The sequence below is a fragment of the Dermacentor variabilis genome, chromosome 1 (assembly GCF_050947875.1).
Source record: "Dermacentor variabilis isolate Ectoservices chromosome 1, ASM5094787v1, whole genome shotgun sequence".
Taxonomy (NCBI): Eukaryota; Metazoa; Arthropoda; class Arachnida; order Ixodida; family Ixodidae; genus Dermacentor; species Dermacentor variabilis.
The window spans coordinates 227178707-227201176 of record NC_134568.1 but is presented as its reverse complement, the minus strand read 5'-3'; the positions used below and the strand labels follow the sequence as shown (position 1 = coordinate 227201176).

At 48.3% G+C, this 22470-nt stretch overlaps 1 protein-coding gene across 2 annotated transcripts in view; it reads left to right on the top strand.

The window, feature by feature from the left end:
* Mcr (macroglobulin complement-related) overlaps positions 1-22470 on the top strand; it is a 274884-nt gene that overhangs the window by 97354 nt on the left and 155060 nt on the right. The window contains exon 1 of one of the 2 annotated variants that reach the window (XM_075670195.1): positions 3624-3938. The exons of the other annotated variant lie outside the window; for it this stretch is intronic. The gene's annotated coding sequence lies outside the window, so the exon portion shown is untranslated. Of the gene's footprint in view, positions 1-3623; positions 3939-22470 lie in introns of those variants that run through there. 2 annotated transcript variants of the gene reach the window in all.

The following is a 22470-nucleotide window of genomic DNA, read 5'->3' as shown; positions in this document are numbered from 1 at the left end:
AAACGCGTTGTTTAGAGCTACCTCAACTTACGCCTGCGTAGGCACTAGTTTGAGAACGTATTTGTATCAGCAGGACAGCACAAGTATTATTAAGCTAGTGCTCTCCAATATCTTCTACGATGCGCAAGAAGCGTAATACTTATCTCGCGATGTTTTACATCCCACAGGGAACCTGATGGATAGCAGAGTATGTGCGATATGTATAGAATGGTAGACGGACACTCAGCGATACTTCGTTATTTGTTCCTGGGACTCCCGATGAATGCATAACTTAGCGCATATCGGAACAGCCGCAAAGGCAGCGCAAGTAATTAAGTTTTATCAGTGTACGTTTTATCGCCGCCCGTCGCGCTGCACTTCCCACATCTAATCTCTTATGTCAAAACTTCGCCTTTTCTCGAGGTGAAGGCGCAGTTACAACATCACAGCACGTCTTGCTGTTTAGCTGCGACCTGTGCTTTGTTTTCGTTGATGCTTCCACAGCAAAGCACACTTCGCATGGGCACGTTTTACGCAGGCAAGAAAAATCTCGTTGGTGTGTCCTGCCAAACCAGACCGAAATAATAGAATCATGAAATGCTGTTTCGCAGTTATATTGAAATAGCTTCGAGATGGGCACTGCTGGCCTTGAAAATGGGGTGCGATCATCCCTAATCCGGTGTCAATCTGACAATCTCTCGAAGCTACAGTTACGTGTGCCCAAGAGAGAGATAGCTTTATTTACTAAAGTGGCTGGGTTTTCAGAAGCTCTCAGTCCAGAGACTCACTGGCCAGTTTCGTCAAAGCCGACTGAATGAAGTCCACCATATACTCCTGATCTTCCGGCATCGTGGCTGGAGTCAGCCTCCCAGCATTGGGGGGGGGGGGGGGGGGGGGAGTGTCGAGTGAGGTCGGACTTTGGGGGGAGGGGTGCCAGCGATGGGCCGCATTCCTAGAGTGTGTAGCGTGTTAGGACGATGCTTTAGCTCGGGTCCAACTCCGATGCCCGAGCTTTCAAAAATTGGTAAGTTTCAAAAATGGAAGCAGGAAGTTTACAAATTTGTAGCTCTGCACTGAGAACAAATATCGCAGTTCTGTAAACTGCACCCGTTAGAGCATCCGAAGCGAACAATTTGATTTATCAATTTACATCTTACATGAATTTGTTACATTGTTTGCAAGGGGTTTGCAAAAGGCCTACTCACATATTAGTGGTCTACTTGAGAGCCATAGATAATGCATCAATTTTGTCTGCTTTAGATGTAATATTATATACAAGTTACAAAACTGTGTTACTTTTCATTGCCGAGTTAGAGCTGTAAACTTCATAGGTTCGTTTTCCGAAAATTTTCGATTTTCATCAATTTTCGTAAAACTATTAACATAAATAAAAAATTCGCTACAAATAGTCACTAGATTTTAGTTCGTTCTTTTAAATGCAACAAACCTCATCAAATTTGACACTCCGATGCGAACGCATGAAAAATAACGAAGACAAAAATAAAGCGCTGATAGATCTGTCTCCAGGGGTTCATGATATAAGCGTCCAGCTTTGCGGTGTTTATTAGATATCAGCGAATGCTTATCGGTGTTTTCCTCTCGATCGATAATCGGTGTATCTCGGGGAGTTACCTTGCGAAAGTGCCGCGAAACTGCGGTTCTCGGCAGAAAAAACAAGTAAATGAAGAGGACAAGAACGCCAAAGGTACTCCAATAGGAGGAAAGAACGTAACGTACTTTTAGCAAAGCAGACTAACGGCTATCTGAACGCAGACTAACGGCTATCTGAGCATGGTACCTGTTAACAAAGGACAAAGTGCACAGCAGCTGCGATTATATGGGCTCAAATATCCATTCTTTTTCGTGTGTGTACGTTCCTTTCTACTGTAAATTCTTCACTTGACAGGCATGTGAGTTTTTTTTTTATTTATTTTTCGTTACACTGACTGCAAGCCGCCTTGAAGAGTGCTTCGCCTGCAGGGGTGCTCCCAACCGCAGTGCGTGATGCGTATCTTTATTGCACTCATTAGCGGTCGCTTTTAACGAGACATATGCGTACGGCAAGCGAATATGATGAATGATCGACAAAGGTTTGTTATTTGCTAAATAGAAATATATACATGCTTAAGAACGTATTCATAGTCAAGTGTTGGACGAAAACTCGTCTGGCGAGGAAACATATTGGTGCCAAAAAAAAAAAAAAACGTGCACTCGCCAAGAATAAAAGAAAAATAAAGAACCGACGTTTCGGGCCCCGTACGAGTCCCTTGATCACAATGAAGGTATAAGCATGGACGCGCGGCTGTTTATGGGTGAGGTGGCGCAGCGTGCAGGTGTATATACCGCAAAGATTGCCCCGCGTCCTGTTTATCGTGCGTCTAGTTGATTGAATGTAAAATGATTCTGAAAGCAAACGGGCAGATAAGTGTTTCTCTTTTGCGACGATTTTTTTTTTTTTTGCGCCGTTAATAACGTATGCATACATGTAGTTCTTAAAAGAACGAAGGGAGGGAAATACTTCTGGCCGCACCGTAACTGCGGCCTGGACGACGGCCAAAGCCTGAACATTGACCATCAGCTGGATGGGAGGGGGATGGGCTATCAGGTAGTTTTGAGGCCAGAGCCTTTGCACCCTGCAAGTGTTGCAGAGTCTACGTATTCCCGCTGTAAATTTATACGCCCTATTATTACTGTTGCTTCTTAGTGCAAATGGATTGCTGCAGTTGTAGCCTTTCTGCGTTGATATTCACAGCTGCTGCAGTGACGGTGTTTCATAACGTTTGTTGAAGTGAAGTAAGCGTAGAAAGTGTCCGGAAAAGGGTAGTTCGCGCTTTGCACCGACGGCGACTTATTTTCTATTTCTTTCTTGCTCACAGATGATTGTTGGCAAGTTACTATTTTTTTTCTGAAATTGGAACCTTGGACGGCTAGATGTATAATACGAAAGAAACATGGAGGTCTTGCTGAACTCGCTACGCTTGTATTACGTTTTTATTTATTTGTTTATTTTCTGAGTCTCCCCGTATAACTTGTTGACAGGGGGTTGGATTGCGGAACATATTCCCCGACGCGAAAGCCAGACTCCGAAAATCGTTCACAAATACTCGTCGTCATTTTCAACAACAACAACAACAACAACAACAAAAAAAGCAATAATGTGTGCATTTACGCGTCAAAACCACGATCTGATTGTGAGGTACGCCGTAGTGGGGGGAAACTACAGTTCTTTAAAGTGCACCTAAATCTAAGTACCCACAGGTGTTTTTGCATTTCGCCCCCATCGAAATGCGGCCGCCGTGGCCAGGATGTGATCCTGCGACTTCGTGCTTAGCAACGCAACACCAAAGCCACTAAGCAACCACGGCGCGTTATTTAAAAAAAAAAGGGGGTCTTGATCTTGAAAGTAGCTGACGCAAGTTGTCCGTACCGTGATGCCAGCAGGTGCGGTAGGACGTACCACGTAAGAACTGCCAGCTTATCGAAGGTGAGCACAACTCTCGCTCTCCTTGACACTCGCCAAATATCGGCATCGTCGAGCGTTTCGCGTTCGGCACTCCAGATGGCGCGCCAGTGCTAAAAGGCGAGTGAGAGAGCGCCGCCACTAGGGTGCCCTTTCCCTCTCGGGCGTCGGCGGCCAGCCTGCATGCCGTGTGTTCGGGCTTCGCGCGCGCGCGGGAAAGACGAGCGGTGTGCCCGAGGCGATTCTCCGACTTGGCAGCCGGCGGCTACCGGTTGCCGGTAGCGCTTGATTCAATCTACGGCATCGGAGGCGGCCGCGGATGCCGGCTCTGGGCCCCGGTGCTACGCAAAGTTGTGCGTTCGTATTGCGTCGTAGATCTTCATTGACTGCCTGTGACTGCGTGCGTTCTCCAGCGCGTGCCCCGCGGATCTCGCCGCCGGCATTGCTGGTGGCCCACGTCATGTGCGCGCCGTAAAAAGGGCCCGCCTGATCAGCTGAGGTGAGTCGACCGTGTTTGTGCGTGTGTAACCTCCGTGCCGTTTGCCTGCAGTTTGTCGTCGTGCCGTTGACCTCGACGCGAAGCGACGTCTCCGATGACGACGCCTCGAGTCGAAGATGCGAGCGGGTTTGTGCCCATCGAGATGCGCTGTCATGCGAGACCGTGGTTGTTTTTTTCGCGGGCTGGCAACCGTGTCGTGTCACGGTGTGCGCTGACACCACTTGCTCCACGTGTGATGAGTATGTGGATGTCTTTTGAATGATCGGTGGATTGTTTGGCGTCTTGTCAGTGGTTCACCTCCTTTGTGAGGGGAACAAACCGCCGATGCCGACTGTCGTCACTGGAACCTCGTCATGCACACGCCTTTACAACCATGTGTCTTCCCGTGTGTAAACGACCGAAGTCTGCAGAAGCATAGTTTCGCTTTTTATGTGCTTTCTTTGTCCGATGTGGGAACACCGTTAGATGTGCACAATACCACACTCCTACCGCTGTCTTTTTCTAAGCACTGGCGTTCTTTAGCACAACAGGCAGCAGTCACAGTCTGACGTCTGTATGTTCGTTGGAGTATCGCACTCCTGTGCACTCGACAATCTTTCTTTTACTTCGGCACTAGCTTATTTCCGTATAGTTGAATCCAGTGTCGGTCTCACGTTTTATTTCTTTCATGTTTGGCCCTTGAACTGCACAATGAAGCGGTGCTCCTCTATGAAGAAGGCGTTATGTCGCGTGTGTGCACTTTGTGGAAGCGCAGCCGTTCTGGCAGTGCCAGACACTACGTGCAAGCGTCTGCACCGCAGTTTCCGTTCTGACGTGTTGTCACGTCTCTCATATGCATAGCGCATACCCTTTTAGGCCGCGTCGGAAATAGTGCGGTTTTGTGTATAGTCTACGAGACAAATCTGATGAGGCGAACACACGAAACCTTCTGGTCTGCTCACAGAAGTTTGCAGTGGCCAGTGAGTCTCTGAAAGGAACTCGTAGTACGGCAATAGCAGATTCGCAGCGTGCGGTGTGGACCCGGACCTGCCCTGCCCGTGTTGCAGACAGCCTGTCGCGGAAGGTACGCGCCACGTGTGCTGCTCGGTATCGCTGCTTGAAATTTGGGCGTGACGCCAATATAAAGGAAAAGTGATGAGAGGTGGCGGGACTAATTGCTAATTACCGATCATTCGGAGCGATTATTTCGCGGAAGTGTAACACGGAATGGAAGCTCTGTGCGCAGTCGTCGCCTTTTTCATTTCTAAAACAAAAATTTCCAAGATCTTCGGCAGCTTGTTGAAGCGAAGCGGTCATTGGGCGACTTTCAGTGTTCGACAAGCGCTATTGACGTGGAACATATGTCGACATGCGCGCGTGTACCGCCAAATGTTTCGTTGCTGCATACTGTGAGCTATATAGTACTCGTATATGCCATATATGGACTCCATGGTGACATAGAACGAGTCAAACAACTCTTATGAACACTGCTAAATATTCTTAAAGTGAGCGGCGATTCCGTTGAAACGACACCTGAACCTGTTTGCGTAACCACGGTTGTCAACCGCATCGAAGGCGGGTCATGACAAGGCGGCGTTGATTCAGCTTTCGTTTTCAAAAGGAAAATCACTTGTTGGCTCTGCTCGGCGCAGTTTCATCCTTAGCATTAGCCCTCATATCACACCTGGTCGTTGTCTACTTGAGTCGTGCAATTAAGAGTTTCTTGCTGAACAGTACTCGTCACGAGCGTTCTCGTACGGACGCTTATAAAGTGAATGAAACGCTATTGTTGCTGTGGTGCCGTCCCTTTGCCTTCAGGGGCGTAGTTGTAGCATGTATCAATGCTCCGCCTTGACAGTTTGCTTCCAGACGTTAACCAGCGGGCTAATTTCTACTTTTTTTTCTTTTTTTACGCACACCAGAGAGCCATCGAAAGAACCGAGCAGCCCCGGCACAGATTCAGCGTCTTCTCCGTGATGCTCCGTGCAAGCGTAGCTATTGGTGACGTTAGAATTCCTCGCGGAAGGTCATAGGGATCATATGAGCCAGGAAACGTGCCATGGTGATGTCACTGTCGCAAGGTGCAGCAATTTAAAGTCGGTTGGCCGCACTGTCTTTAGACTCGTATGAAGATATGTTCTCGGCAACATTCGCCATTAATACTTGGTCAGGGATCTTGGTCGATGCATACAGAGGAATCGAACAACAATAACACCCAAAGTTTGAAATCTTGTTGTGGTAGTGCTTTAACATAACTTCCAGCATGATATGGCTGCGCCGTTTACAACATTGAATGTGGGTGCCATGAAGGAGCATCGGCCGTGAAACTCTGGATAGGGCTCCCGTTGGCGGTCGCTCCTCAAACCTCTACGGCCACCATGAGGATTTTTTTTCGTCTTAGGTACTAAATCTAATTAAAAGCAAAGTATAAAACATTTTGAAGCCTTAAGAATAAAACGAAAAAAAAATTTCGTTTTTTTAGTACCTTTGAAAACGTTCGGAAAGGATTCTGAACTATTTTAGCATAGCGAAGTAAAGAAAGGCAGCAGGCTTCGGCTCTGAGCTCATTACTGCGACAGCAGCATTCTGCCGCACTGTACATACGATGGCAACAGCGCTGTGATCGGTGCCTCATGATACCTTTATACGTACGCCATGGCGGCCGCATTTCGATGGGGGGCGAAATGCGAAAACACCCATGGCACTTAGATGTAGGTGCACGTTAAAGATCCCCACCTGGTCGAAATTTCCGGAGTCCTCCACTACGGCGTGCCTCATAATCAGAAAGTGGTTTTGGCATGTAAAACCCCATAATTTAATTTTTGATCCCTTTATACGTAGAGGCGGCCCAATTTTCTAATATTAAAAAAGATTATTGATTCAGACAACGTTGGAGAAGCATATTTATTTTTTGTTTTCTAAGTGTTTAATTTAAACATCGTGATGTGAGGTTTGTAGTCAGTGTAATAAGTTATAAATTCGGTGAAAGTATACGTACAAGGGTTTGTTCCCACCGGTTACAGGTTGACATTGTGTAAACGCTATGGCACTTGTTTATCTCGGGGATTTTGGAAGTTTTTTGGTATTTTCATTACCCGACCATGAATGGCTGCCTGCACTCTTTCGGCAGTTGTTTATTTCTGGGCAGCTTTTGCTCATCTGCGTTTGCATTGCTACGTGGCCAACTTGGTGATGCGGCTTGGTTCGCCATTGCGAGATAAAGGCCCAAGGTCTGGGCGTCGTTTGGCCTGCACTGAATAGTGGCAAAAGACGAGCCATGTATGTAGATACCGTTCTGACACCCGCTTGCGATTGCGCAATGTCTAGCTTGTGTGTTTGCGGATAAAATTGCGTGTGTGAAGCAAATGCTTCAAAAGCACTTAGCTATCGAAGGCAGCGGCGAACTTTCGGTGAACGATAACTTTACCAAGACTTCCCTCACGTTCTTCATTCATGAAAGACCGGATCCTGTGTCCCTCTTCTGCTTATGCATGTAGAGGTTTCTGCCCAGAGGAACAGACAATGGATATTCCGCACACGACCCGACAACCGAGACCTTGCTCAAACGTGATGGATGAAATGATATGTGGCATGAGTGTTTCCACTTGCAAAGTAACACCAACCCTAGTTCCACATTTACTTCAGTGCACTTCATTTTATAAATTATGATCTTGTTTTTCCTAGCTTTTTTTTTCCCCCATGGAAGTGAACTAGACGCTACAGAGTTGTCAACTTGTAGACGCACGCATTTTCTCATCTTTTCTTAAGTAAAATCTCCACCCCGTAAATCTACTTGAGGACAATACTTCGAATAATAATAATAATAATACATATCCTTCGTAATAATGAATCGCTAATATTATGTAATTGGGAAGCATTTGAGAGATCGAAGCATGCCAACCCGTTTCCACGCCTTTATTTTGAATGCCTGGAGAGATGCAGAGCTATCAGCTAAGATACAACGTAGCTACGATTTCTTTCCTTCCTTTTGTTGTATTTGTTATATATTTATTTTGCCCAAAAAATGTATGTTCAGAGCCCCCACCTCTCCCATCAGGTTTGGGTATTACAACCAAGCAAGGCCGATTTGTGGATCACGCGGCGTCCGCAATATATCGTGTCCGCAAGATATTGCACCTTTGTACGCCGAGACAATAGCTGACAAGTCCTAATGAAACCCCGAGTGCCATGTTTTCTCATAGTAACTACTTTGCTCGCCAGCAAAAGCAACGTCACAGGTTTGATATCGCTCTTGCTAAAATATTAAAAAAAAAAAACTCTTCCGGTAGAACGCACCCTGTGGAATAACGCTTAGCAACTTCCAGTGTGTAACAGACTTCTAACGGCGCCTGTAGCGGGCGGAGCGTCTTCTAACATAACATGTCACTTTTTGTCAGTGTGGACGCCGGTATTAAAATAAACGGGGCTCGTTCTGGCCGAAAATGCTCCCCAGTTGAGAAAGTGACTAGTCGTCGTGTGTCGCATCTTGTCCAGCGAGTTGAGTATCATATGTGATTCACGTGCGCATACGTTCACAATTAAACGTCCGCTCCATGCTTGGCATGCGTAGCGTATATTAAATGCTTCTCTCTCTCACTCTCTCTCTCTCACACACACACACATACACATTTTCTTGAACGACTGTCGTCGCCCTGAAATAGCGTCAGCTCTCTTAACGCGATAGCGTCAAGGGCCCCCGTGTCGCATAAAATCCTGTGTCGGCGTCTTGCGTCAGACGTCGTTTAGCGAAAAATCATTCCGAACCACAACCACGCAGGCCCACCGCGTGGCGCAGAGGTGTTGCTGAACTAATTGAATTCCTTAATGCAAGATGCGTCAGAAAAGTCGAAAATTACAACCTAAACACAACCTACAGACGTTATAGCGTTGGATTATAATTTGAATATACGAGAAAACATAATTCTGTTCCGCGGAAACTCGGACATAAACCATTTTTCCAGCGTTTCTACCATTCCTAGAGCGGCGCGGCCCGCTCGGTTCCTTGCCACACCACCCAGATGGCGCTCGCCTTCGCGCATCCGTGGCCCAGGCAAGAGGCCGCGTTTCTACCAGAAAGCTCGCCTTCGTGCATAGCGCTCGCCGCCAGTGTTTCCCGGTAAACATTACGGTTACATAAGCTGCAGTGGCCCCGGAAGCATGAGAAGCAGTCGGGGATCTCTGAATGCTGTCGCGTTCCACCATTAAAGGCGAAGCTTAAGCGTCCTCCAAATTTTTCATATAACTTTGAAATAGCTTGATTTGCAAGCGTTTATGTGACTACGTAGTAGTTGGGTGACATGTACACACACACGCACACACATGGCCACGCCGTCTTGGCCAAGTTCCGATTTCTTTTCACAGGGCAACAAATTTTCGCAGGCACTTTGTGTAGTTGTGCCGTATGACCTCAATATCAGCGGCCCTGTTAAAGCAGCGCCCAGGAGGCTTATGTTCGTGCATCATTTTTATCTCTAAGTTGAGAAACTCGCAGATGACACATAACGGGGGTGTCCACTGCTCGTGCAGGAGGTTTCGCAGACAGACCACGCAAGTTCGCGCGAGTTCTCATCCCGCTTTCGTGTCCCGCAGCGTCCTCGCGCAGACGAACTAGATGGAATCATAGTGTCGCAGTGCATCCCTGAAAATCCTCGATGAGGCGACGGCTGTCGTTGGAGGGCGACCACGGGCGCTTGGCCCGCTGTCCAATTCGTCTCGGGACAAACGGCGCTTTAATTCGCGTCGCCCGTGTGGGCGCTCGCCGCTGCTGGATGGCATGCAGTGTGTGTGTGTGTGTGTGTGAGTGAAGGGGGGGGGGGGGGGGGAGTCGGCAATGAAGCGGTCATTACGATGCACGCAGAAAGGAGGTCGTTAGCGCTATCTTAGTGGAGCCGCACGATCGGGCCTTCACCTCCCCCCTCACCTTTCTTTCTTTCTTTTCACCTTTTTGCAGCGGTTTTTATTTTGAGTTGAGGACGCGAACTCTGTGTCCGCCGCGCTCTCTCTTCTCTGCGCCCAGGGCGAGAGCCGAGTTTTGTGCACTTTTGCTGGGAGCATTGAGGGAAACCGATAGCTACTCTTCGCCGGGGCTTTCATCGCTTGGCCCCGTAGAGAGAGAGAAAGAGAAGAGAAATAAACAGCCCGCTAACTTGATGATATCGCGGGAAAAGATTTTGTCGAATGAAAAAAGAAAGAATCGGAGAGAATAGCAGGAGAGTTGTCGTCCATTATTTGACCGTTTGTGTAAATGTATCTCTCCTTTTCTTGTCGGCCTTCGCTTTTGTGTTGTAGCCCGTCGCCTTTATGTCTTAACTTCCTTCACCGTATCTCTTTCTCTCCGTTCCTTTCATTTAATACTCTTACCAGAGCGGCTAGGAGGAGCCTTCGACGTCCATTTGCAAGATTAAAAGGAATTGATCTCTGGAGTTCTTTACATTTCGGGTGACCCCTAAGGCTAACGCCGACGAGCGCGCTCGCGCCCCCGCTGTGTGTACAGCCTCCTTAAGTTTAATTCGCTGTCCTTTATTTTTTTTTTTTCATTCCTCGGCGCCCGACTTTGTACTCTCCTCCCTCGATCTCCGTTTAAGCGCTCCTCCTCTTCGGCGTCGCCGATGTTCGTCTAGTTCTTTGTTATTACGTCTGCCTGCTGCGGCAGGACGGTTGCCCAAACACCGCAGGGAGGATATCTCTGGGTCTCTTGTTTAGGCGCCGCGCTTTAAGAGCCGTCGTTTCGAGAGATGCTCTGCCTCGGATTCGTCCTCGCGCGCCCGTGGGGAAAGGGGGGAGATTTCCCCTAATGGTGCTTGTAGGACCCGGGCGCCTTTCCGTTTTTAGGCATTGTCGTGCGCGATGTTCGCCAGGCGACCCCGAAGGACAGACACTGACCCTCCACCCTCTTTTGCTCTCCCTGGCTTCCTTTCCCTCGTTACTCTCGTGGCCTCCAGGCGGCCGTCTGCCGACTTTTCGTTTACCGTCTTGCAGTCGTGCATATTTTTTAACGTGCCGACTATGTGCGGTCTACGGTCTGCGACTCTTGTCCACGCTTTGCCGACTTAGCTTTGACGAAGGGCTGAGCACCAGCATAAGCTGCCGCGTAGCGCGAAGGAAATGTGTCCTAGAAACTCGAAAAGTGCATCTGGTGTATGAGGAAGGACCGTCAACTTGATCATCGTCTGCTGCAGAAATTTTGTACCTATTTGGCGGAGTGATATTCAACAATATGGGGATGCAGAAGATACACGCTGAACGTTAACCGCGCGTTTGATCCTCCACTACGGTGGCGTGAAATAACCGTATGAGTATATAGAAATAAACGTGCTTGATCAAGCACGTTTATTTAAGATTTCTTTAGGCATGATTATTTATAAATTCGTCAACGTTCTAGACCTCCACCGGTCGTCTTTTCGCTCAATATTTAAGCAGTGTTGAAGGTTGTAATTATCGTCTGACTTTGCATATAGAAACAGAAAATGACAAGTATAACGTCAATAGATAGACAGAAGAGAGTGGTGTGTTTAAAAGGTACGAGCCGCGTTTTGCAGGCAGGTCATGCAATAAGTAGAAGGTATGTCCGGTGATCTTAGTGTAATAGAATGTACACGCCAAGGATAGAGAAACGTTAGCCGATGGCGGCAGAGGGTTAGATGAAGTGTTTTGCAAGCCTAGATTAGGTACGATTGACGCACGACTGGAGTAGGAGATAATTGGAAGCAGGCCTCTGTTCTGGCGTGGACTTGTGAATAAGGTGACCATGTAGTGATACAGTGAACGCTTATAACTGTCCTTACTTTTCGGCCTTTGCTTTACTTACCCCTTGGAAAAGCAGGAAACAGCAGGTGCCGAATTCACAAACCTTTTCATTTGCAAGAACTTTAGTTGGCTGACCATATCTTCGGTACTATGTTTCTCGTGATTTGTAGGCTCCTGTTTTCACGAGCCAAATTTCAGACGGGACTCGAGCGCTCGTCCTGTCCCCACCCACCCCACACGCACACGCACGCACCCACGATTCATTACGCTTGATTCTATTCTTATATCACCTACCGCTAAAGAAATTCTGGGGCCTTTGTCGATCACTTTCGTAGATATCTTTCATTGTTCAGTCACTGCGTAACACAGCGCACAGGACGCCCATATACTGTCATGTTGTAGTGACGATAAAGAACCAGAAACAGCCCGAAAAATGTGATTTAACAGTATAAATTTTCATTGGGCGACCTTGTACCTAGAAAGACCAGCAACACTCGATTCACTACCATAGCGGTGAGCATAGTCGGGTCGTCGAATCTGGGCTCGCCGTATTCACGAAAGGCTCTTAAGCTAGAATAGTTCGTTAGAAAAAAAAATTCAGCCAAGTAATCCTCATGCTGGACATACTGTTAGCGAAGGCGGCCATCCAATGGCAAGGAGTACTTACGAACTAATAGCTTTGTGAATTCGGCCCGCGACTCTATATCCACGAGCGCGGTCCGCTTTAACTCGCGGCGTCTAAATCTTACCATGAAACTATATGGGAGAAACCTTATTACGGTTTCTGACTGGGTTCTATTTCGCTGCTGACGCAAATGTTTCGGCTATGACAATATTTTCTCTCTCTCTCTCTCTCTCTCTCTCTCTCTCTCTCTCTCTCTCTCTCTCTCTCTCTCTCTCTCTCTCTCTCTCTCTCTCTCTCTTTTCTTTGCCGGTGTGTTTGAATTTCTGCGTTGTCCCCTCAGAACCGTTTCTGACTCATTCTGGTCGATTTACACGCACGCAAGTTATAACGAGTTCTGCTGTTTCTGGCTTACGTGCCCGTGTCACAATAGACAGTTTTAATACTGCGCCATGACGATACATACGCAGCACACAAGCGCTTTGCGGAAGGTAGCAGCGTGTGTCACGTCAGGGCTTTTAGTGCTGGGAGATGACTAGGTAGTACGTAAGCGCGGACGTGCATCGTTAGACGCCGGGCGCGTCGGAGCGTGTTGGCCGCGTCCGTCAGTACGTCTAACCATCGGTCGAACTATAGACGCTGTTGTTCTGACGTTACATGTGCACGCGTTCACGCTGCGTCGGACTATATTTAGGCCTTTAAAAGACTCTACATTTAATACGGATGCAATCCAGGAATCCACATCGAGAAAAATAAAAACTGAGTACTCACTTTCTGAGGCTGGCACGGTCGTTTGCGACGGACTTTGCCAAGAGGAGGTCGAGCCTTTCGCGCAAATAGCCCACACTGAGCACTTTCTCAAAAACAAAGTTCACATTTTTTTGCTATGGATTCCCACCATGCAGGATCCTGGATTCTGCGCGTTCACTTTACGCAGCAAGTCCAAGTCGTAGGCCATTCAAAAGTACAGCCTTCCGATGGTCGCCTTTGACGCCGCTGTTTTGCGAAACTCTTTTGTCTCGCGCTCTCCCGAACGAATGAGAACCACCAGAACAGCACGCGAGGCTCCCCACGTACGCGCGCAACAATCGGATGCGTGCGCACGCGGCGGCCGCGTACGCATCACGTGCCGTTCGTGTTGCGTTCTGCGCATGCGCACTTTGCAGAACGTAGCGATCTTGCGTACGCAACGTGCGCAGTACTAAAACTGTTTCATGATGCGTGCGGCCAAAGCTAGGGAAGAATTTGCCACAAAATTCCTTCGGTTTAAGTTTGCGTTCAGTCTAAAGACGCCTTCGGATGAGCAAAGAATTCAGTATCATGAAATTGCGCGTATGTTTCAAGAAACCGCGGTGTTCTCCGTAATTGACACGCAGATCTAAGCTGTAGAGCTCGGCGACGTTCAATGAATTTTAGATTTTGTAGGCGGGCTTTATGCGGAGCGAAAACTTTTCTGTGCATCAAGACGGCAAGTTGGGCCAGTTGGTTGGGATCCATAGTAAGGTTCGTTACAGCGCAGCACAAGACGAGGACAAAAAAAAAAAGGTATAAGCTTCATTTCTCCTCGTCTTGTGTTGCGCTCTAACGAGCCTTACTATGAATAGTTCTGTGCAAACGGACAACGCTAAACGTATATAGAACGACAACGCGTGTTAATACGTCCCGCGCATCCCAAAATTAAGCGACCTTCCCGAAAGTATACCCCGAGGAGGCCGACCGAGAATACGGCCCGTGGTGACAATGTAGGTGGAGTGCCGCTCGGACAGTTGATCAGGTGCCAAGTAACAGGAAAGTCGTTACATTATCCAGAGCCTTGTTCTGCATGCATTGCACGTTTGCATGTAAATCGATAACCGTGATGTCCTACTGTTCACGACGATGGTTACACCGTGCTATCACGCACTCTCAGCGTCCCTACGTGCGCGATTTCTCTAGGGAACACAAATGCGGGTGACGGTACTCGGAAAGAGCGCTCCCTTACCGCCACGACAAAATTGCGCTGGCCTCTAATAGAAATTGGCTGCGCATTCGGGCGCAGGTCACTTATCAAAGTTACCCGCACGCGTCTGCGCGTCTGGGTTCAATTGACGGGATTGCCTCCCCGTGGGCATCTGTGCACCACCGGTATCTGGCGCGATCTCTAATCGCCTCCTTGCCATTCAAAGCCGAAAAAAAAAAAAAGAAAATCATCCGAAAGTTTCGGTGGGACAACGGTACGTAATACATTCGAGAAATTTAATTCTTGAGCCGCCCTGGGTGGCAAACAGAATGGAGGACGCCTGGAAACGGCACGAGTAGCCTAATTAAATTTCGCTTCGATCTGATCACACGGAGTCCTGGATCGTCGATTTGAGTACGGCGATGCACGGCTGACGCTTTATGGTTGTGTGCGCTTACCAGCGGCTTTCTGTATCGCTTTGTTCTAAAGTTTTGGAGACGTGGTTTTCTGTGTAGCTTCTGATAAATCTTACAGGACGCGCGCGTCTGTGGTAACCGGTGCATTATCATATGTTGAGGGGCACCTTTCTATGTGGCGTTGTTGACGTACATGCGACTGGCTAAAAGGGACCGGAACCTTATGCTGCGTTACCCCCTGACCTCGGTAATGAGCGTGAAGGCATTATCCGTGCATCTTACGGGGCCCAACTTTGTATACACGCCAGGAGAAGAAGCCGATCTACTGTATAGCGTACTTGACGGGGTGGTGGCGTTAAAATGCTCTGCCTGAATTTGCAACTGCAGTCTTCCTAGACTACTGTGGGTGGCTGAAGTATAATTAGACTGCAGCCGTCCGCGCGAACTTTGACCCAGAGAACAACAAACCCATGGCGCGGAAAACCTTGTCGCTATTTTACTAATATATGTAGCATTTTCTATGACGGTTCGCTATCAGTTTAAGCAGAACTATGGTAAATGTTGCATTAGACAGGTTATCAGGCTCCGACGCGCCGGCTAGCACCCACTTGGAACCACAGCGCGTGCGCCGAGCTCTTTCTGACGCTCGTGCGTATTCGCAGTGGCGACGGACGATCCCGCGCGGGGCGTTGTGTCGACGTAACGCATCCGCCAGGCCTCCTTCAGCGGTGCGTTTTCGGTATGGAGCGTCATCAACCTTTTCCGGTTCACGAGCTCTCTCTGTGGCTGCAGACTGAGCTCGAAAAGAAAAAAAAAAAAGTGGGGGGGGGGGGGGTGATTGGAGCATAGCGATTGCGGCTAACGCTTCTTCAACGGGTGCTGCAAATGGAATTCGCGATCCCGCTCGAATTGTGGCCACTGGAGATCGCCTGCACTGTGCCGGTTTTCGAAGCACAAAAAATCACACTCGTTGCAACAGACTACGAATGTTCCCTTCTTTCCTCCCGCAACACAGTCGTTGCCGGGATTTGAGGAGGCTGTGAGGGAGGCACGGGTGGGTGTATTGGCGCTCAGAGGGTGGGTGCACGATCCTGACCCGTGCAAGAAGCGGCACAGGCGGCAGTGAGCAGCCGCGGGAACAGCAGCAAGAAACGACCGCGACGACTGCCGTTGCATTTTTCCTGTTTGTCATCGGGCAGGTCCGCTCGCTGGTGCCGAATAAGTAAGTCGCTGCCAAGCCTCTCGGGCGGCCACTGGGGAAGCTCGCTCGCCGAAAAGGCTGCGGGGGGACGCCGAGACCTCCCTAGCGAAGAAAAGTGGTGGTTTGGAAGCGTCGCTCTCGCGCGCCGTCGACGACGTTGCTACGTTTTGATTGGCCGATTTGCGCGCTCCCCAGCTCGTTTATTTCCCGGCGCTCTGCTGTGCCGATCTCCGAGGCTGTGCACTCCCCTGTACTTTGCTTTTTTTTTATCGCCTGTTTTGTCTCTTATCTTTTTCTTCGTCCATTTGTATTTTCCGGGCCCCTTCGCTGTGTCGCCGGTTACGCTAGGGCCGTTGTTATCGCGCACATTTTTTGCCCTCTCCCAGCTCCGTGCGCGGGATTCCCTACCGAGTGAGTCCTGTAGCTGACGCTGAGCCTTGAGCGACCGTGCACGCGTTGCGTCAGAAGGTAGCCCGACCATGGAAGTAATATGCTTCTCCCGCGCTTGTCCCCCGCCCCATGCAGTCTCCCCGCCCGCTATACACGCCAGCAACAGCACCGTGAATAATCTGAGCGCACGTTAAGAAAAAGAAAGAAAAATAAAACTTTTTACCTTTGATGTTTCAATGCCACTGACAATTTTTCTTTTCTTTGTTAGGGACGTGAAGCACTAAATAACAAGCCGTCCCTGTGCAGCGTGTTTGTGTAGCAGTCCACGCGGGTCGTCATTATCAACATGACACACCGATGCTGTTTATCAGAGCTGGGCTCGTGCACAAATTGTGCAATCGGCATGCTGTGAAATTGAAAGTCCTCGAGAGGAACATGTAGAAAAAAAAAAAAAGGTAGAGAGCAACTCCGGGGAGTCCTTAAATGCCGCCTAATGACGTGTATGCTGGGCCGACGGCAACCATCGGCACACTGAAATATACGTAAAGCTTGAAGCAGAGCAAAAAAGGAGAGGACAGTAATCAAAAATAAACACAACAGGACAAGCGCTTGTTCTGTTATTTGTTTTCGATTTCGACCTCGCCTTCTTCGCGCTGCTTCAAGTTTTACTTAAGATGAACGAACTCGCCCAGATCAAGTTGTTGAACAATACATGGTGCCGTCTTTGTGTAAACGTTCTAATCAAGGATAACACGCACGCACGCACGCACACACACGCACGCACGCACACGCACACGCACGCACACGCACGCACACGCACGCACAGAGAGAGAGAGCGAGAGAGAGAGAGAGAGAAAGAGAGAGAGAATACTAACCCGAGTATAATACGGGTGGAGTTTGCACTGAGAAATAAGCAGGGTAATATCATCAGCAATCTCGAAGATACCATAGTAAAAAACAGCGGAAGAATTCTGCCGGGTGTTCAAAATTAAGCTTGATGATTTTCTTAAAATTAGGCTCTGGGAGGCACGCGATGACCACCTGTGTAAATAATTTGTGACCAGGGGGGCAGAAAGCGAGATGATAATTATCGCTATCAGCAGCCCAATTAACTAAATCTACCTTTTTGTTGACCGCAGTAAGTAGGTATGTTTGTATTGAAAAGTTAGAGGCAGTCATGTTTCTACACAGTATTGGTTGCAAGAATTCTTCTAGCGTGTCTGTGCTCCGCGATATCCGACTCCAAATTTTAATTCTCGTTTGCATGATTACGCATGCAAGAGAGTGAGGATCGGCGCAAAGCTCCTCCCTGAAGTGACGCGGCTATTGCGTGCGGCGTTTAGTCTGACAACGGGGCGAAGGCACAGGCAAAGATGATAACTGTTCCCCTTCCCCTCTCGGCTGCCGAAATCGACATGACAGAGCGGTGTGTCGTGCAATTGTTGCTCTTGATTTTAATAAAACTTACAATACTTGGAAATCAGCAGTCACTTTATTTGCGTAGACCAAGCAAAGACCATGCATGCCAGCTTGTCTAATCACCATTACGCACGCGCACTGCCCTCCGGCTTCTTCGCTCGCGCCGTTATCTCGGCATGGCAGCTGCCGCCATCGTTACAGTCTGCGCGGTCGCGTGCCACGACAGCGGTTCCGGTTTCTTCTATTTTTTATTTCTCCCTGTGCCTAATTTTAGGAAAACCATAAAGCTTAATTTTGAACACCTGTACAGTACCCAGAACAGCCGCCATACCTCCATTTGACGTACTAATGAACAGGTTGCAGATGCTCCTTCTATAACTAGCGATGAAGTTAGAAGGGCCTTGCAAGACATGAAACGGGGAAAACGCCAGGAGAAGATAGAATAACAGGCCATCTGATCAAATATGGAGGAGTCATAATGCTTGAATAACTGGCGGCCCTTTATACGACGTATTTATCGACTTCATGGATCCCAGACAACTGGAAGAATGCCAACATTATACTAATTCACAAGAAGGGAGACGTTAAAGAATTGAAAAATTATAGGCACATTAGCTTACTTTCAGTATTATATGAAATATTCCCCAAGATAATTTCCAATAGAATAAGGGCAGCACTGGACTTCAGTCAACCAAGAAAATAGGCTGGCTTCAGGAAGGGATACTCTACAATGGACCACATCCAGGTCATCAATCAGGTAATCGAGAAATCCGCAGAGTACAATCAGCATCTCTATATGGCTTTCATAGATTACGAAAAGGCATTTGATTCCAGTCGAGATACCAGCAGTCATAGAGGCATTGCGTAATCAAGGAGTACAGGACGCTTACGTAATTGGAAAATATCTCCAGGGATTCCACAGCTACTTTAATTCTCCACAAGAAAAGTAGGAAGATACCTATAAAGCAAGGGGTCAGACAAGGAGACACAATCTCTGCAATGCTATTCACTGCGTGCGTAGAAGTATTCAAGCTATTAAACTGGTAAGTCTTAGTAGTGAGGAACAACTGCGAATATCTCAGCAACCTTCGGTTTGCAGATGACATTGTCCTTTTCAGCAACACTGGGGACGAGTTACAACAAATGATTGAGGACCTTAACAGAGAGAGTGTGAGAGTTGAGTTGGATATTAATATGCAGAAGACAAAGATAATGACCAATAACCGGGCAAGGCAACAAGAGTTCAGGATCGCCAGTCAGCCTCTAGACTATGTGAAGGAGTGCGTTTACTTAGGTCAATTACCCGCAGGGGACCTTCATTGTAAGAAGGAAATTTATAGAAGAATAAAAATGGGTTGGAGCGCATTCGGCAGATATTGTCAGGTCCTGACAGGAAGCTTACCATTATCATTGAAAAGGAGTCGGTGCATTTTAGCGGTGCTAACATATGGGCAGAAGCTTGGAGACTAAGAAGCTTGAGAACAAGTTAAGGACCGCGCAAAGAGCGATATAACGAAGAATGTTAATGGTAACGTTAAGAGACAGAAAGAGAGTGGTGTGGATCAGCGAGCAAACGGGGATAGCCTATATTCTAATTGGCATTATGAAAAAAAAAATGGAGCTCGACTGGTATTGTAATGCGTAGGTTAGATAAGCGGTGGACCGTTAGGGGTGCAGAATGGGTGCCAAGAGAAAGGAAGCGCAGTCGAGGACGGCAAAAGTCTAAGTGGGGCGATAAAATAAGGAAATTCGCAGGCGCTAGTTGGAATTGGTTGGCGCAGAACAGGGGTAATTGGAGATCGCAGGGAGAGGCCATCGTCCTGCAGTGGGCGTAAATGATGATGATGATGGGAAGTCGATGATGCTACAAAAAAATATATATATATACAATTGAGGCGTAATTGTACGGCAGCTTTTTGTACGCAAATCGTGGACGTCGGCCGTCTTCCAACGGAGGCAGTAAGGTTGTTTGGTTGTGTATGTGTATTCATTAGTGCCCTTATTTCGGCTTGTTTAGACTCCCCACAATGAGAGTATTAAGCTCAGATCCTGTGAAAGGCGCAGGGTTGAGTCCAGTCAGCAGCTCCCGCTAGTTTTTAAACCCGAACTTCTGTGTCGGCTTATATAGCACTCGCGTGAGCTGGCCACACTTGCTATTTTTTTGATGTCCTTCGGATGTTCTCGGAGACCTTACTTTTGACGGATTTCCATTCGCCTTTGTCGAAGTCTTTGTCACATGCGTGACACTGACTCTGCGCTAAATACGGTGCCGTGTACCAAGAACGAAAGGCAGCACTAATCGTTGCTCGCGCATATACAGCCACATGGCGATGTTTTCTTAACGTTGTGGCGTCACTGCACCGCTTAGTTTGAGTTTGCATTTACGAGGTCATGCGGCCGCGTATGCACTGGCAATAGTAGTATGCTCAGGTGTCTGCCGCGTGCTCTACGCAGACAGTTGCGGGGGCGCTCAGCAGGTTTTGTACACTTCAATTTCAACCAACTCTTCATCTAAAACCGTAAACTTTTTTTTTCGCCCAGGGTGGGGTCTCTCATTGACGATGGAACTGGTCAAGCACATGGAAAGCATTTCGGCATGGTTAGCAGCATGGTTATTTTGGATAGCGCGGCGAGGTCGCGCTTACTATGGGCGGCACCATGCCGTGATTTTTGACGTCGTAAATATGTTACGTGTATAGGGGTGTGCGAATAGTGATCTTTGAGATCGAATCGAATACGAATCGGATAGTCCCAACTGCAAATCGAATATCGAATAGTTTTCGAATTATGGACAGCCGTTATCAAAGTTAGTAAAAAAATGATGTTCACATCCTAGTATTCCTACAGTTAGCAAGTTTCTGTCATTACATAGTATGTTATGAAGCGTTGTTTATTAAACGAACAAATTGAGAATTAGGAGCCAAAAAGTTTTTTTGGCTTGCACGGGGGACGTATTCAGGGACGATCACTTTCGGCGGTACTATCGCCTCTGCCATCAGGCGCGCGCTGTTTGGCTGGTTGAGCAAAACCGGATGAGCTGATTGGCTGGTTCAACACTACGTCACGCTAAGGTGATTTTCGCAGAAAGGGATCGTCTGAGAATACGTTCCCAGGACTCTTCAGAGAAGGCGAATGATCGCTGTATAGCCTGTAAAGTATGGCTACCTAAGCGACGTAGCTTGCTGCACTATATGCAAGTTCTTATGTTTTAATTCTATGCCATGCTCACACGGGTGAAAGCTTACCGTATTTCAAGTTGCTCCAATTTTGTGTTTAATTGGGCGCAGCTGACGTTTTGAAATGTTGCAAAAGTATTCGAAAAATATTCGCATTTACGAATAGGGACAGCATTCGACTCGTTATTCGAAAGTTTCGTATATTCGCGCACCCCTATTTACGTGTGGTTTGCGTTGCAGGCTCCTTACTCCAAGCGACTGGCGCTCTTTCGAGCGACGAACTCGCCGTGCAAGTACACGAACGGCACCGCGAGCAGGTGCGAAGCGAGGAGGTGGAAAGGCTGGCGAGCCCTTCGTGCGCGTCCGATGAGCGACGCCGACGGCCGTGTCCTCCGCAGTCGGCGTCGCTCGTCGGTGGCGGCGACTGACGGCAGCGGCGGCGACGCCGAGTCGCGTCGGCCGCTTTTCGGCCGCCTCGTGGCCGCTCGTATGTGCCCCGCTTATGGCGCGTCGTCATCATTTTCCGCGCCCGCTAGGCCGTGGTCGCTGATTTTCGCCTCTTTTTCTCATCTTTATTCGCGGGAATCTGCCTCCCACGCGGCAAGCGATGCTCAGCGCAGCCAATTGCATGTGTGCGCGTGCGCGCTGTTCGCTCCACTCGCGCGCAGCTTCTGCTCCATTCTTTTCTCTCTCCCTCAAACTTTTGTTTGTTGGCCGGCGCGTTTCTTTTTCTTACGCAGTCTGTACGTTCTCCCTCGTCCTTCGCTCGATGCTTCACTTTGCGATTTTTTTTTTTCTTCTCCCTGTACTCTGAGAAAGGCCCCGTCTTCACGATGGGGAAATTGAACGGCCTACTTGTTTCTGTCCCGCGAGAGAGCATAAATCTTATCCGGGCCGTTTCACCTCGCCGTCCGCATCTCGCGGATGTTCATTAAGATGGAGCCGATGATTTGGACCGAAACTTCGCGCGCGTGTGCCTCAGCCCCTTTGTCAGCTTTTTTTTTTTTCTTCTTCTTTCTCGCGTGTGTCTGCGTCGCGCGCGCTCGCGTCTTTCTCTCGTCATTTGTTCTATGTGCGCTGGTGTGTGAAACCCGATCGGCGGCTTCCGTGAGCGAGGTCACGTGCAGCGCGGTGCGCGTGCTCTCAGGGACGCGCTGCTTCCCGTAGATTCCCCCGTGAGCCTTTAGCCGTTTACAAACAGGGCCGGTCCCTTCGAAGGCTTTCACCGGTTGTTCCCGCTGAAACGCCCTGCTAAGTTTAGCGTGCAAGAAAGAAAATGACAAGCCGTTGCAGTTAAGTGCCAGTATAGAATCCAGCAGATTTCAAACAATATTCATTCGGTGATGATGAAAATTTTTATGAGTGGACGTTGCGCGTAATTTATACGCGCGAAATCACGCGCGTGTATAAGATTATGGAGTCGTGGGAGAGAAGGTGCTATAAAATCCTAATGCTGTTCACTCTCTCTCTCTCTCTCTCTCTCTCTCTCTCTCTCTCTCTCTCTCTCTCTCTCTCAGAGCGACACAGCCTATAATGTGGGTTAATCCCTTGTGCGATATTCGCATGAGAGGCAGACGAATAGCGTTTTGCGTTTTATCTTGCGCTGTGGTGTTTTGCAGCACACCTCGGTTGTTCCACTGATTT